At 37.2% G+C, this 12951-nt stretch overlaps 2 long non-coding RNA genes across 2 annotated transcripts; one reads left to right on the top strand and one right to left on the bottom strand.

Moving 5' to 3' along the window:
• Positions 1–1119: 1119 nt before the first annotated feature.
• On the bottom strand, positions 1120–2518 carry LOC111946742 (uncharacterized). Its single transcript, XR_002872484.2, has 3 exons — positions 2398–2518; positions 1958–2019; positions 1120–1315 (listed from the first exon to the last, which is right to left on the bottom strand). It is a non-coding gene; the product is annotated as an uncharacterized LOC111946742 (long non-coding RNA).
• Positions 2043–3051, top strand: LOC144988695 (uncharacterized). The gene is made up of 2 exons (XR_013652667.1): positions 2043–2174; positions 2875–3051. It is a non-coding gene; the product is annotated as an uncharacterized LOC144988695 (long non-coding RNA).
• The last annotated feature ends 9900 nt before the right edge of the window (positions 3052–12951 follow it).

The raw sequence follows: 12951 nt of genomic DNA, 5'->3' as shown, positions 1-12951 counted from the left end.
CTGATAAAACACTGAGTAGTTAGGAATATGAAAGATCCTAAATTACTTTTTTCTTTGTGTTTATTTGATTTTATTAAAGACATTTTGATAAGAATGACGGTACTGCGATTTAGCTGCAGCTTTAGCCGTTTTCGGAAAAGTCCCTTTAACTGTCTCCACCAATCATTCTTGGAGGCTTAATCATACATCATCAGTCTGACAAATTAGAAGTGGCTAAAGTCTTCACTTCCTTGCTCTGATTTAGCTCTTAAAGTATTTCAGTTCCAACAAAAATAACAGCTAAAGCTCGTCTTTAGTTGTATAGCTTTCGGTAACGCTTTCTTTTACAGTAAAGTACTTACAGTGTACTTAAGTGGTATTTACATGGTACTTATAGTGTAACTACTGGGTACTTTCAGGGTACTTACATGGTACTTTTTTATGGAATTTACTGGGTACTTACAGTGTGTTTACATGGTACTTTCTATGGGACTTTACTGGGTACTTACATGGTACTTTTTGTGTCTACTCTGTACTTACTGTGTATTTATATGGTACTATTTGGTTCATACCTATGTGGTACATACTGGGTATTTATAATATTCTTACTGGGTATTTACATGTTGTGCAAAGGTGTCTTTTATGGTACTTACCACATGTAAGAACAAGGTAAGTACAAATAAAGTACCTTGACCTTTAGGTCTGCACTCGCTGCACGTTTCATGGTATTTACCATGAATTTACCACAGAAACTACCCCTTAAGTACAGTGAAACTGTAACTGTAAAAGAAAGTCAGCCCTATTTCCACTCAACTACATGGTACTTTCATTACTAAATACTGGGTATGTTCACTTGAATAGTACTTGGTACTTACCCCTTAAGTACACTGAAACTGTAACTGTAAAAGAAAGTCAGCCCTATTTCCACTCTATTACATGGTACTTTCAGTAGTAAATGCTGGGTATGTACACGTATTACCATCCCGTACAGTGTACATGAACACACTTGGTCTTCTGTCCTCACCACATGAGACAATGCTAACCTGTTGGTAAGGGTAAAGTAACTACATTGTAAAAACATATTCTGGCCTGATTACTTCTTGTAACATGAGGCAAGTTTAAAGAGAAACAAGACAGCTGTGAAAACAACAATCTTTAATATGATACATGTCTGCAGCATACAAAGTGTCATCACAATGAAATATGTTTTAAGTACAAAACAGTACAAAGGAGAATTCTAAAAAACACATTATTGGCCTGAGGGTCGTGCTTTTTGTCCATCAAAATTCTTTCAGCAGAGTTTGGTAACGGTGCAGGACTTCTTCAGGGTTTGTAACTGCAAGAAAATTCACAATATGAGCTCAAGTGAACATAAAAAGCATAACGACTTTGATAAAATACAAAATAAATTGTACTTATTTAATCATTTCTGTAATGAGTTTGATAAATTTCTGTGAATTCTTTATAGCTTTGACTGTAATGCTTGAAATTAATCAATTATCCTCATTTATGAACATGACAATAAATTATTCACAACTTTATATTTTAGTTACATAAACAAGAACAACAAAAAAGAAATCAAAGAAAAAAAATCAAAATTGCCATAAAAAATCAAATTTGTTTAGACAAAGAATGACAAAAGCAATGTTTTAATTGGCAATTGCTGTGTGTATTTATTCTTTATAAATATTATTCGCACCTACAATTTGCATTAGCATGAAAAACATTGCAGTGTAAAAGAAAAGGAAAAAATAAATAAATAGGCAATTTCAAATTCAACACAGTTATTCACAAAAATATGTTTTAATTTTCAAACATTTACATTCACTGTTGGGTGGTATTGTTGTCTCTATCATATTTGAAAATAAATAAATAAATAAAAATAAAATAAAAACGGCGAAAGAAAAGAAAATGGGGAAACGGCATTTAAACTCTTCATTAATGTAAATAATATGTCCACTTGGAGGATTTAGCTTACTTTAGCTTACTCTCCTGTGGCTTCACGGATTCGTCTGGGATGTCTTCTTCACCATAGCTGATCTAAAGCGGTAAAAAGACGGAAGTACGTCATCATTATTTTAAATAAACGCCTTTCTTTGATTTTCCCAGAAAGACGTGCGCTCAGTCAAACGACCACAGAACAACAGACTTTATCATTTAGGCTACGTGCTTGTTTTACAGGTGCCTCTCTCCTGGTAAGTAACAAAAATGTTTGTAGATTTTCATTACAAACTTTGAAAATGTATACATGAAATAACTGAAATTATTGCAGCAAGGTAGACAGGCTCTTACGTCACGTTTCAAACACAGAGATAGCGGCTTGAAATCACGAGGTTAGCTTCTTTATAAAGTTTGATCAGTTTAAATATTTACATGTAATTTATCCAATATTTAAAAAAAAAAAAACCACTGGCTTACCTGCCAGATGAAGAGAAATTCAAACTGTTGCGCGCGCCTCGAGGTTCTCCGGATTAATCTGCACGTTCACTTTGGGGGTAGTTGTGCTGCATTCAAGTGCGCTGGGAATTTGCAACTTTACTTCCCCTGCCATACTTAACAAAAACACACACTCGGGGTGTTTTTAGTATTAAAACTAATTATTTAGCCTTGTTGTTTTACATATTTTCCTGACATTATATAATATATATTTAAAAAAGTTCATTTTTAGAACAATATTTAAAAAAAGTTAAGTTTTGAATAATTTATTATCATGTTTTTAAATGAGGATAGTACTTGATTAATTTCAAGCATTACAGTCAAAGCGATAAAAAAATTCATAGAGATTTATCAAACTCATTACAGAAATGATTAAATAAGTAAAATTTATTTTGTATTTCATCAAAGTCGTTATGCTTTTTATGTTCACTTGAGCTCATATTGTGAATTTTCTTGCAGTTACAAACCCTGAAGAAGTCCTGCACCTTTACCAAACTGGACAAAAAGCACGACCCTCAGGCCAATAATGTGTTTTTTAGAATTCTCCTTTGTACTGTTTTGTACTTAAAACCTATTTCATTGTGATGACACTTTGTATGCTGCAGACATGTATCATATTAAAGATTGTTGTTTTCACAGCTGTCTTGTTTCTCTTTAAACTTGCCTCATGTTACAAGAAGTAATCAGGCCAGTATATTTTTTTTTACAATGTAGTTACTTTACCCTTACCAACAGGTTAGCATTGTCTCATGTGGTGAGGTCAGAAGACCAAGTGTGTTCATGTACACTGTACGGGATGGTAATACGTGTACATACCCAGCATTTACTACTGAAAGTACCATGTAATAGAGTGGAAATAGGTCTGACTTTCTTTTACAGTACAGTTTCATTGTACTTAAGGGGTAAGTACCAAGTACTATTCAAGTGAACATACCCGGTATTTAGTAATGAAAGTACCATGTAATAGAGTGGAAATAGGTCTGACTTTCTTTTACAGTACAGTTTCATTGTACTTAAGGGGTAAGTACCAAGTACTATTCAAGTGAACATACCCGGTATTTAGTAATGAAAGTACCATGTAGTTGAGTGGAAATAGGGCTGACTTTCTTTTACAGTTACAGTTTCACTGTACTTAAGAGGTAAGTACCAAGTACTATTCAAGTGAACATACCCAGTATTTAGTAAGGAAAGTACCATGTAGTTGAGTGGAAATAGGGCTGACTTTCTTTTACAGTTACAGTTTCACTGTACTTAAGGGGTAGTTTCTGTGGTAAATTCATGGTAAATACCATGAAACGTGCAGCGAGTGCAGACCTAAAGGTCAAGGTACTTTATTTGTACTTACCTTGTTCTTACATGTGGTAAGTACCATAAAAGACACCTTTGCACAACATGTAAATACCCAGTAAGAATATTATAAATACCCAGTATGTACCACATAGGTATGAACCAAATAGTACCATATAAATACACAGTAAGTACAATGTAAGTACAGAGTAGACACAAAAAGTACCATGTAAGTACCCAGTAAAGTACCATAGAAAGTACCATGTAAACACACTGTAAGTACCCAGTAAATTCCACAAAAAGTACCATGTAAGTACCCTGAAAGTACCCAGTAGTTACACTATAAGTACCATGTAAATACCACTTAAGTACACTGTAAGTACTGTACTGTAAAAGAAAGCGTTACCTAGCTTTCCACAGAATCCGGTATCAGACCGTGGAATATGTGAACAAAACAATGAAGATCAGAAAAGCGATCTCCGACTGTTTTAGCACTACATCTCCCATGATGCATTGGGTTAAAGTGACAGCGTCTCAGTGTACAATGAGTCTTCCCTGTTAAACGTCTTGAAACTACAACAAACACACATCAAACAGTTTTTAAATCTTGATGAAATCAGAGGTCAACAGTTTAGTTCTCCTTCAAGGTTTGTGTTTATTAACAGCCAAACATCCCAAAGTTTGGTCCAAGTCATCTTTCTAACTGAAACACTTTTCTGATAATGTCTGGATTATTTTATATGTTAAACTTAAGAAGAAGTAATAACAACATTTAAGAAACAGGATTAAGGTGAAGTGGCCAACAGACACAATTAAACTAAATTGAAACAATTTAACCATCTAAAAAGAAATAAAACATTTTTGTTAAAGTTTTCAAAGACTTCAGCTTTGATTAAGACAAGAGAAAAACTAATAAAACGTCAACATGTTTACTTTTTGTGTAGCTACAGAAAACATAAATATAATGCTAGTCTTTTTGTGTAAATGTTATCAAACATATTGCGATCATACAATTGTTCAAAAAATTGCAGTTGTCTTTGCACTAACATTGAAATAAATATAATAAATAAATAAATCACTATTTAGAAACAATACTTTTGTTTTTTTGTGAGGTTACATAAAATCGCATGTTAATAAACTGAAGGGAAAAACAACTACGAGGGTAAAATTACAAATAATTTAGTTGAAAATGATCACGGAAAACTAACTTAACTTGTATTTCATCTTTTAGAAAAAACAGCAAATTCCAGCTTTTTATGCCACAATTGTCACAAAAATGCATGTGACATTGTGGAGGGACTGTCCATCAATACAGACTATAGAGTTTCTCCTTTTTTTCAATTTTTGAATGCTGGTGTGCCACAGGATTTTTGTCAAGGATAAAGTGTGCCTTGGCTCAAAAAAGATTGAAAAATACTGTTGCAAAGCATGCATAACCCTTGTGCTATCCTAGGCACTTTAACGTTGGGAGTTGGGTCATCTAGACCAGTGTTTTTCAACCAGTGTGCCGCGGCACACTAGTGTGCCGTGGGAGATGGCCAAGTGTGCCGTGGGAAATTGCCCTCATTAACTGATCTAAAAACATTTCCCATCTCCAGGATTTTAGCTCTCTGTTCATCCAAACATCCTGATAAAGCACTGAGGAGTTAGGAATATAAAAGATCGTAAAATACCTTTTCTTTGCGTTTATTTTATTTTATTAAAGACGTTTTGATAAGAATGACGTACCGCGATTCAGCTGCAGCTCCGGCTGTATTTTGGAAAAGTACTGTGTTGGGGGGGTTAATCACATGTCATCGGTCTGACCAATCAGAAGTGCTTAAAGTCTTCACTTCCTTGTCCCGATTTAGCTCGTAAAGTCGCTCAGTTCTAACAGAAATACCAGCTAAAGCTCGTCTTTAGCGGTGTAGCTTTCCACAGAATCCGGTATCAGACCGTGGAACAAGTGAACAAAACAATGAAGCTCCGAAAACCGATCTTCGGCTGTTTTATGCACTACATTTCCCATGATGCATTGGGTTGTGAGAGTGACAGCGCAAAAGGAGATCTGTTGTTAAACGTCTTGAAACTAACGAACACACAAACTGTTTTTAAATCTTCTAACTAAACTTTTATTGCATCTTTTAGAAAAAAACAGCTGCAGTTTCCAGCTTTTTCTGCAACAATTATCTCAAAAATGCATGTGAGATTGTGCAGGGGCTGTAGATCAATACAGACTATGAGTTTCTCCTTTTTTTTTTTAATTTTTGGATGCTGGTGTGCCGCGGGATTTTTTTTAAGGTTAAAGTGTGCCGTGGCTCAGAAAAGGTTGAAAAACACTGATCTAGACCCACTAGACAGTGCGCTAAACCTTTTTTCTTCAATGATTTGTGATCTTCACTGGTGTCCATGCATTACATGAAATCCTCTTCACCTTTATCCACCTTTGTCATGGTAGGGAGAACACATCAATGTTAGGGTGGGGTCATAAGATGGCACAAGGGGTATAGTATGAGCTGCGGAAGCCCACAAGGATAAATATTCCAGTATTCTACTGAAGGGTGTTGCATAATCCCTTGCCTAAATCATTAAATAATGCAAAAATATTAAATATAATAAGTAATATTAACTCAAGCATTTAAAAATATGTGAAAGATCAAGAGTTGAAGAAAAGTAACAAAATAAACTTCAGTAAAAGTAAAAACATGCATAGTTTATTTGTATATGCTGTTTATGCTGTGCGCTAAACCTTTTTTCTTTAATGATTCGTGATCTTCACTGGTGTCCTTGTATTACATGAAATCTTTCCACCTTTATCCACCTTTGTCATGGTAGGAAGAACACGTCAAAGTAAGAGTGGGGTCATCTAAGATAGCACAAGGGTTAAAACAACCCCTGATGAGGTTTTTGACAACAAGGAAGGAGTTTAGTGCAAAAGCTGATTTCACAAAAGATCGAGTTTAGTCTGCATACCCTGAAAAACAAGAGTTCAGACACAGCAATTTTAGATTTAATGGAATTAATCCTGAAAAGGACATCAGCTTGAAAGTTTGGATAAAAAATTTAGTTGCAACTGATTTCATCTCAAGAATTACTACTTCTTTTTGGGTTTTTTCTTCCTGCCAAACATTTTAACAATTATTTGGCCATGTTAACACTACAATAGCCGTTCAACTTCACGTACAACAAAGAATAATGAACACAACTTATCTTAAAAACAATCCAGTATCATGTCAATCTTTGAATTATAGTCTTTAAATTAGGTCTAGGGCAGAATTTAATTCTGCCTTTAACTAAGCCATTTTCTTTTCTTTATAAAAATACCAAGGTTTGCCACTGAACAAAAAATTGAAAAAAGGAAACTCTGTAGTCTATATTAACATTCCACAGTCATTCCTATCAAAGTTTCTTGAATGGGAATCAAATAAAGGATAAAGCCTTTCATATTCTTTCATATTCCTAACTACTCTGTGTAAAACATGGGCCTGTTTAAGCACTGGTGCTTTGATTGACAAATTGTCTTCATTGGTCAATCTGATTGGTTGGATGTATAAGTTCAAACCAACGTGGACCTAATTTGATTGGATGTTGTCCGACAGCGCACACGGATGCACACAGATGCACACATACACAGATAGAGGGACCGCTGCACGGTCTCTGTCAACATACTTTATAATCTTTGGGAGTTGGGAAAATAGCAAGTCCTTTCAAATCAAAGAGCTCAAGTCCGAGTCAAGTCTAAAGTCTTCAAAGTCATGACTTGAGTTGAATTCATGTGACTCGAGTCCACACCCCTGCTCGTAGGTCACAGTCTTTGATAAAGTCAGAAACAGGACCCAGACGTTTTCAAATGAATGTTGTTTTTCTTTGTGAACACACATTATTCTTTCCAAAAGAAGGCACGTTTTGCACTTTCAAGGGTGCAAAAAGGGAGGAGTTGTCAGAGTTAGCATGCAGCTCAGCTCAAAATAAAGTTCTGCTCCAAGGTTGCAGCACAATTTGTTGTTTTAACAGTATATCCAACAGCCAGACTCTTGCATCAGAAAAATATGAATTATAAACACCAGAAATCTTTTTTGGAGTACTGACTTAGACGCATGCGTCCCCAAGGAAATCCACCAATCAGCATAACATAAGATCCAGTCATCACAACTAGTTTACCCCTTAAACAATGTCAGCTTTGAATCAATGCACTATAACTGGTTTGATGTTTTAACAAGTGTATTTTATTTTTGTGACAAACTAGTAAAACGTTGAAGGTAAAACAAGCTCAAATCCAGATGCTGTGTGGATCTGTGAGACCAGTTCATGTCACTGATTAGTTTGGTCAATTAAGAAAACAGAGCAGCAGCATAAACCTGAGCCAGTGTGTATGTTTTTGTGTGTGAGAGCAATTTCTGTGTATGTAGGCTTACTTCCAGGGTTTCCTGCCTGCTAATTTCCAGCCGTGTTTTCTCAGCTGCAGTTTCCATATGAGAGGGCAGAGAAAATGTTTTCTTGAAATTTCTGCTCTCACACCTTCTTATCCTCCTCCGTTCCCTCAGCTGACTGAAAAAAAGCACACCTGGCTCTGGGATAAGGTGAGGTCTGTATCTGGACGCTGAGTGCCTCTATTCATATTCCGGAGTGCTGACACAGCAACAGCCACACTCTGGCTATTTTGGCTCTCCTCAGCGGTGAAACTGATTTAAAAAGATTTTTCAACACCTCCTCTTAAGACAAAAAAAAAAGCCTTTGTCTCACTCAAGGTTTTGTCCCCTTTGGTTGTTTAACCCGCAGATTAATGTGTGGACTTTAGCTGACCTGTTTCCAATCAGCTGAAGGAAATGTTTACTCACATGTCTCTTATGATGGCTTCCAGGTTTTGGACACTGAAAAAGCATGGCCATTGCTTGAAATGCCCAGAGACATTATAAATTCAGCAGACTAAGGCAAATAGACTGTTTTTGTTGCGTTAGATCTCTTTTCCACCTTTCACAGTCAACCATTACTTCATGGTTTAAACAACTGCATGATCTGCGTGATCAAAATGATTTTCCTCATAAGGTTGATAAACAGGGGTGAAAGTAGGTTTTTATTTTTGCCGGAACTATAAAAAATTACGTCAACGTGAATCTTTTTAATAGTAAATGCATATTAGGGGCGCAACCATATATTGATTCACCCAACCTGATTGATAATTGAATCTAATCAAACTAAGCCATTTAAAGATCATTTCAAAAGGGAATAAATCAATTATAATTGATTTTGTAAAATACCAGTTGGATTGAGGCACTGTAGGTTTATTTTACTATAAGGCAAAAATGACAAAGTGCATCACAATGGACAGCACACATGATGACATGTCGCGTATGCTCAATGTGTTTGTTTAGGGAACGGAGAGAATTAGCAGACAGCGTGGAAGTAGAGAGGGACAAAAATCCCTATTTCTTGTAGCGATGATAAGACACTAAAAGCCACAGAGATGCTAAAATGATGAAAGTGCTGCGTGGTTTATTGTTTTGGTGGCAGTTTTAGCCCGCAGCTACTTTTGTATGTGTTACAACACTAAAGAGTGGCCACACAGCTAATCTTCCAGCCGGTATGGCATACTTCCGCCAGATCTTATACTGGTACGCAGTACTGGACCAAACCAACTTACTTTCAGCCCTGGTGATAAATCAACCGTATGGAGTACCCCAGGATTTGGTTTTAAGACCAAGATTGTTCTTGCGGTACATTCAAGCAAAAAAATTGAACAATTCAGTGGTATATATCCTGCCTCAGCTTGGGTGATGATGTTTGGCTTTTCTCCTGTGCCTCCCTAGAGTCCAGGATCGTCTGCCTTTTTTTCCACCTCACATAAACAAAAGAAATTCCAGTAATTAACTCTGTAAAACCCAATACATAGATAAATTGATAGTAAATTCGACTTTTTTAACCTTGGAGAACCCAACAACAATTTTCTTGAGGGCTTTTGAAGTTAATTATACAAATTTGTCTTTTGTTTGTTCATTTTGCGACGCAGCAAATAACAGCAGCCAAAAAATTAAAAGGAAATTAAACAAAAAAATGAGAGAGAAAAAACGAGGGCCAGATTTGACCCCATGGGTTCTCAAGTGTTAAATTAAGATATTATTAAACCCTTAGATGAACCCCACATTTATGTGCAATATGCTTTTTTTAATGAGATATACAGTATATAGTATCATTATTTGAGACGTTAGGGAATTTTTACATTTTCACTCACAACAATATTAGAAGCTCTGTCTCCCCCTCTGGTCACTGTCAGGAACTGTCTCCAGAGTTATGGCCACACTACAGTTCCCAGCAACCCCAGCACCCGCTTCTCGGATGCGCCACACCTGACTCTCATTCATTCATCAACCACAGCGCTCAGTGTGAATTATTGTTTGTGCTACTCTGCCTCCCTTAACAGGCGTTGTATTTGGACCTGATCTTGTCTCCTGACCCTGTTTCTGATTCTGTTTGCCTGCTGCCTGCCCTGACTCTCGCCTCAATCCTAACTACTAGTAATGGGTACATGGGGCCTCGTGAATCATTTCGGCACATTGCCCAAACTGTATTAACATTACCCAAACTGTATTAATACTGTGTCACTCAATACTGACGCCTGCTAGACCAAAAACGTCATTGCAGGTCACCAAGTTAAGAAACTGCTGATATACTGATTAAATTTAATCTAAACACAAAATTTGTCATTGCAGTTAACTCATTCCCATGTCTCGCTCTATAATGCACCAGCATTGGGAAGGCGCTTTTAAATTTGACAGTTCTGCAGAACAAATGCCACATCTAACCTCCAAAACATAAAATGATTCATTTCAAATAAGAGTCCATTTGAGATGGAATTGTTTTCTGCTAGATCAAGCGAAAACTGAAAGGAACAGAAGAAACAAATAAGCCAAAAACATTATTAAACACTATTAAAACTATTTAAAAATTCCACGAACCTCATTCATCACAGATTCAGTAAAATAAAACGTCAAACACAGGTGGGAAAAGGGGGCACACGAGCACAAGAATCGTTCAACAGCTGGAGGCTGGGCGCGCATCCGAGGCATCAAAAATTGTTTTTTTTCCCCAACTCTGTTAAACTCACCGCTGGACTGATTTAGCACCGAAGTGACAGTAATACAACCTAGCGAATCCAGTAATTTTTCAAAATAAAATATCTTTAAAAATAAAAAATTGCTTAGAGACTAATGATAAAACTAACTGAAACCCTTTAAATTGAGGCGAAAACCGCTCAAATCAAATTTTCTCCTCAAAATCAAAATCAAACCCACCCAATTGGATGGAAAACCACATAATCTGGCAACACTGCTGATAGACGCGCTTTACTGTTTGGCTCATCTGGGACGCACCGACACAGCTGCAGTATCGGTCACGTGACTTCTCCTGAAGTGATACGCGCACCGACACGGGGTTTCACTTTGTAAGCTCGACGCGTGAGTCGACGCATCGGTGTTGCCAGACCCATCATTACTAACTACCCCGGTCTCCTCTCTGATGCTCTCATGCCCATTATTGACCCCTGCCTGCCTGACCCTGAGTTTAGCTTTTTGGACTCTTAGCTGAGCTAGTAAACCGGCTGAATTTGGAACCAACCGTCTGCCTGTTCTTGTGACAGATATGAACAATACTTCGCACTTAGTGAGGCTCAGTGCTGTGCTTAAGTATGCTTGTGAGTGATTGAGGCTCTGAGAGTCAAGTGGGCAGCCTCCAGAAAGTGTGCGCTGGGGTTGCTGGGAGATGTTTCCCGCTGGTGACCAGAGGGGGAGACAAAGCTCTGACTTCTGACAATATCTTTCAACTGATTCTGCCGCTCTCAGGAGCTCAGTGAATTCCAGTATGGAACTGTCATAGGATGCTACCTGTGCAACAAATCCAGTCGTGAAATTTCCTTAATATTCCACAGTCAATTGTCAGCTCCAAACTTTACGAGACCTTCTGATAGCCCAAGTACAGTACACAGAGAGCTTCATGGTATGGGTTTCCATGGCCAAGAAGCTGCATCCAAGCCACACATCACCAATTGGCGGCCACCAAGGCGGCCTCTTAGTTCCAGTGAAAGGAACTCTGAATACTTCGTGGTAACCAAAACATTTTGGACAATTCCATGCTCCCAACCTTGTGGGAACAGTTTGGAGTAGACCCCTTCTCTTCCAACATGAATATGCACCAGTGCACAAAGCAAGGGCCATAAATACATGACTGAGTGTGGTGTGGATGAACTTGACTGGCCTGCACAGAGTCCTGACCTCAACCCCATAGAACACTTTTGGGATGAATTAGAGAAGAGCCAGGCCTTCTCCACCAACATCAGTGTGTGATCTCACCAATGTGCTTTTGGAAGAATGGTCAAAAATTTCTAGAAACACACTCTTCAACCTTGTGGACAGCCTTCCCAGAAGAGTTGAAGCTGAATAAGCTGCAAAAAGTGGACCCAATCATATTGATCTCTATGGGTGAGGAATGGGATGGCACTTCAGTTCACATGCGAGTCATGGCAGGTGAGCCAATACTGTTGGTAATACTGTATAGTGAATCTGTATTTTTGACATCCATAGTACCGTAATAAACTCACTTTCACTAAGCTCTGTGGAAGCTTTTAACACCTTCATGTCTTTTTCTTTTTGCAAACCTGTTATTGGGAGAAAAGCTTTGTGACCACATTGACACTTTTGTTGTATTTTAGGTATTCAAATTTGTATTTTACAGAGTAAGCTCTTTGTGTATTGTTTTTTGAATCCGGTGCAGATAGTGTTGGAGAATTCACTCTATTTATGCCCAACATTAGGGAAAAAGTCCTTCAAGTTATGAAAAGTTCAACTGCAATCCCTACGATTCTTTTCACAGTTTATTTTTTTTTTAAAACTCCATAGATTGGCAATTTTGACATTTGTGAAAACAGTCTGCTCCGTCTGGAAAAATGCTTTACTTTACCCATCATTAATAAGAAGTCATTAAGGCAATCTCCACAGTCAACAAAACTACTTAGTGCTGTATAATCCTTTTATGATTAATTTATCGTGACCTATAATTAATTTATTTTTAATCAAACCTAATATTTGCTGTGAAAAGCCTCATTTTGAGGTATTTTCATTTAGGGCTAGAAGGTAAATTTCTTTAGGAGGATGGAGGTTAGATATGGGCAAATGGTTCACTGTGGTGATCCCTGAAAGGAGCCGCCAATATACAAAAAATAACAATTTTGCATCTCAGCATTTGACTTGCTTGTTGAGACCTGAGCATTGCTCCAACCTT

The sequence above is a fragment of the Oryzias latipes genome, chromosome 21, assembly GCF_053564925.1.
Source record: "Oryzias latipes strain Hd-rR chromosome 21, Olatipes_Hd-rR_3.1".
NCBI lineage: Eukaryota > Metazoa > Chordata > Actinopteri > Beloniformes > Adrianichthyidae > Oryzias > Oryzias latipes.
Note: the sequence above shows the minus strand (reverse complement) of the source record. Positions and strands in the feature narration are given on the sequence as shown.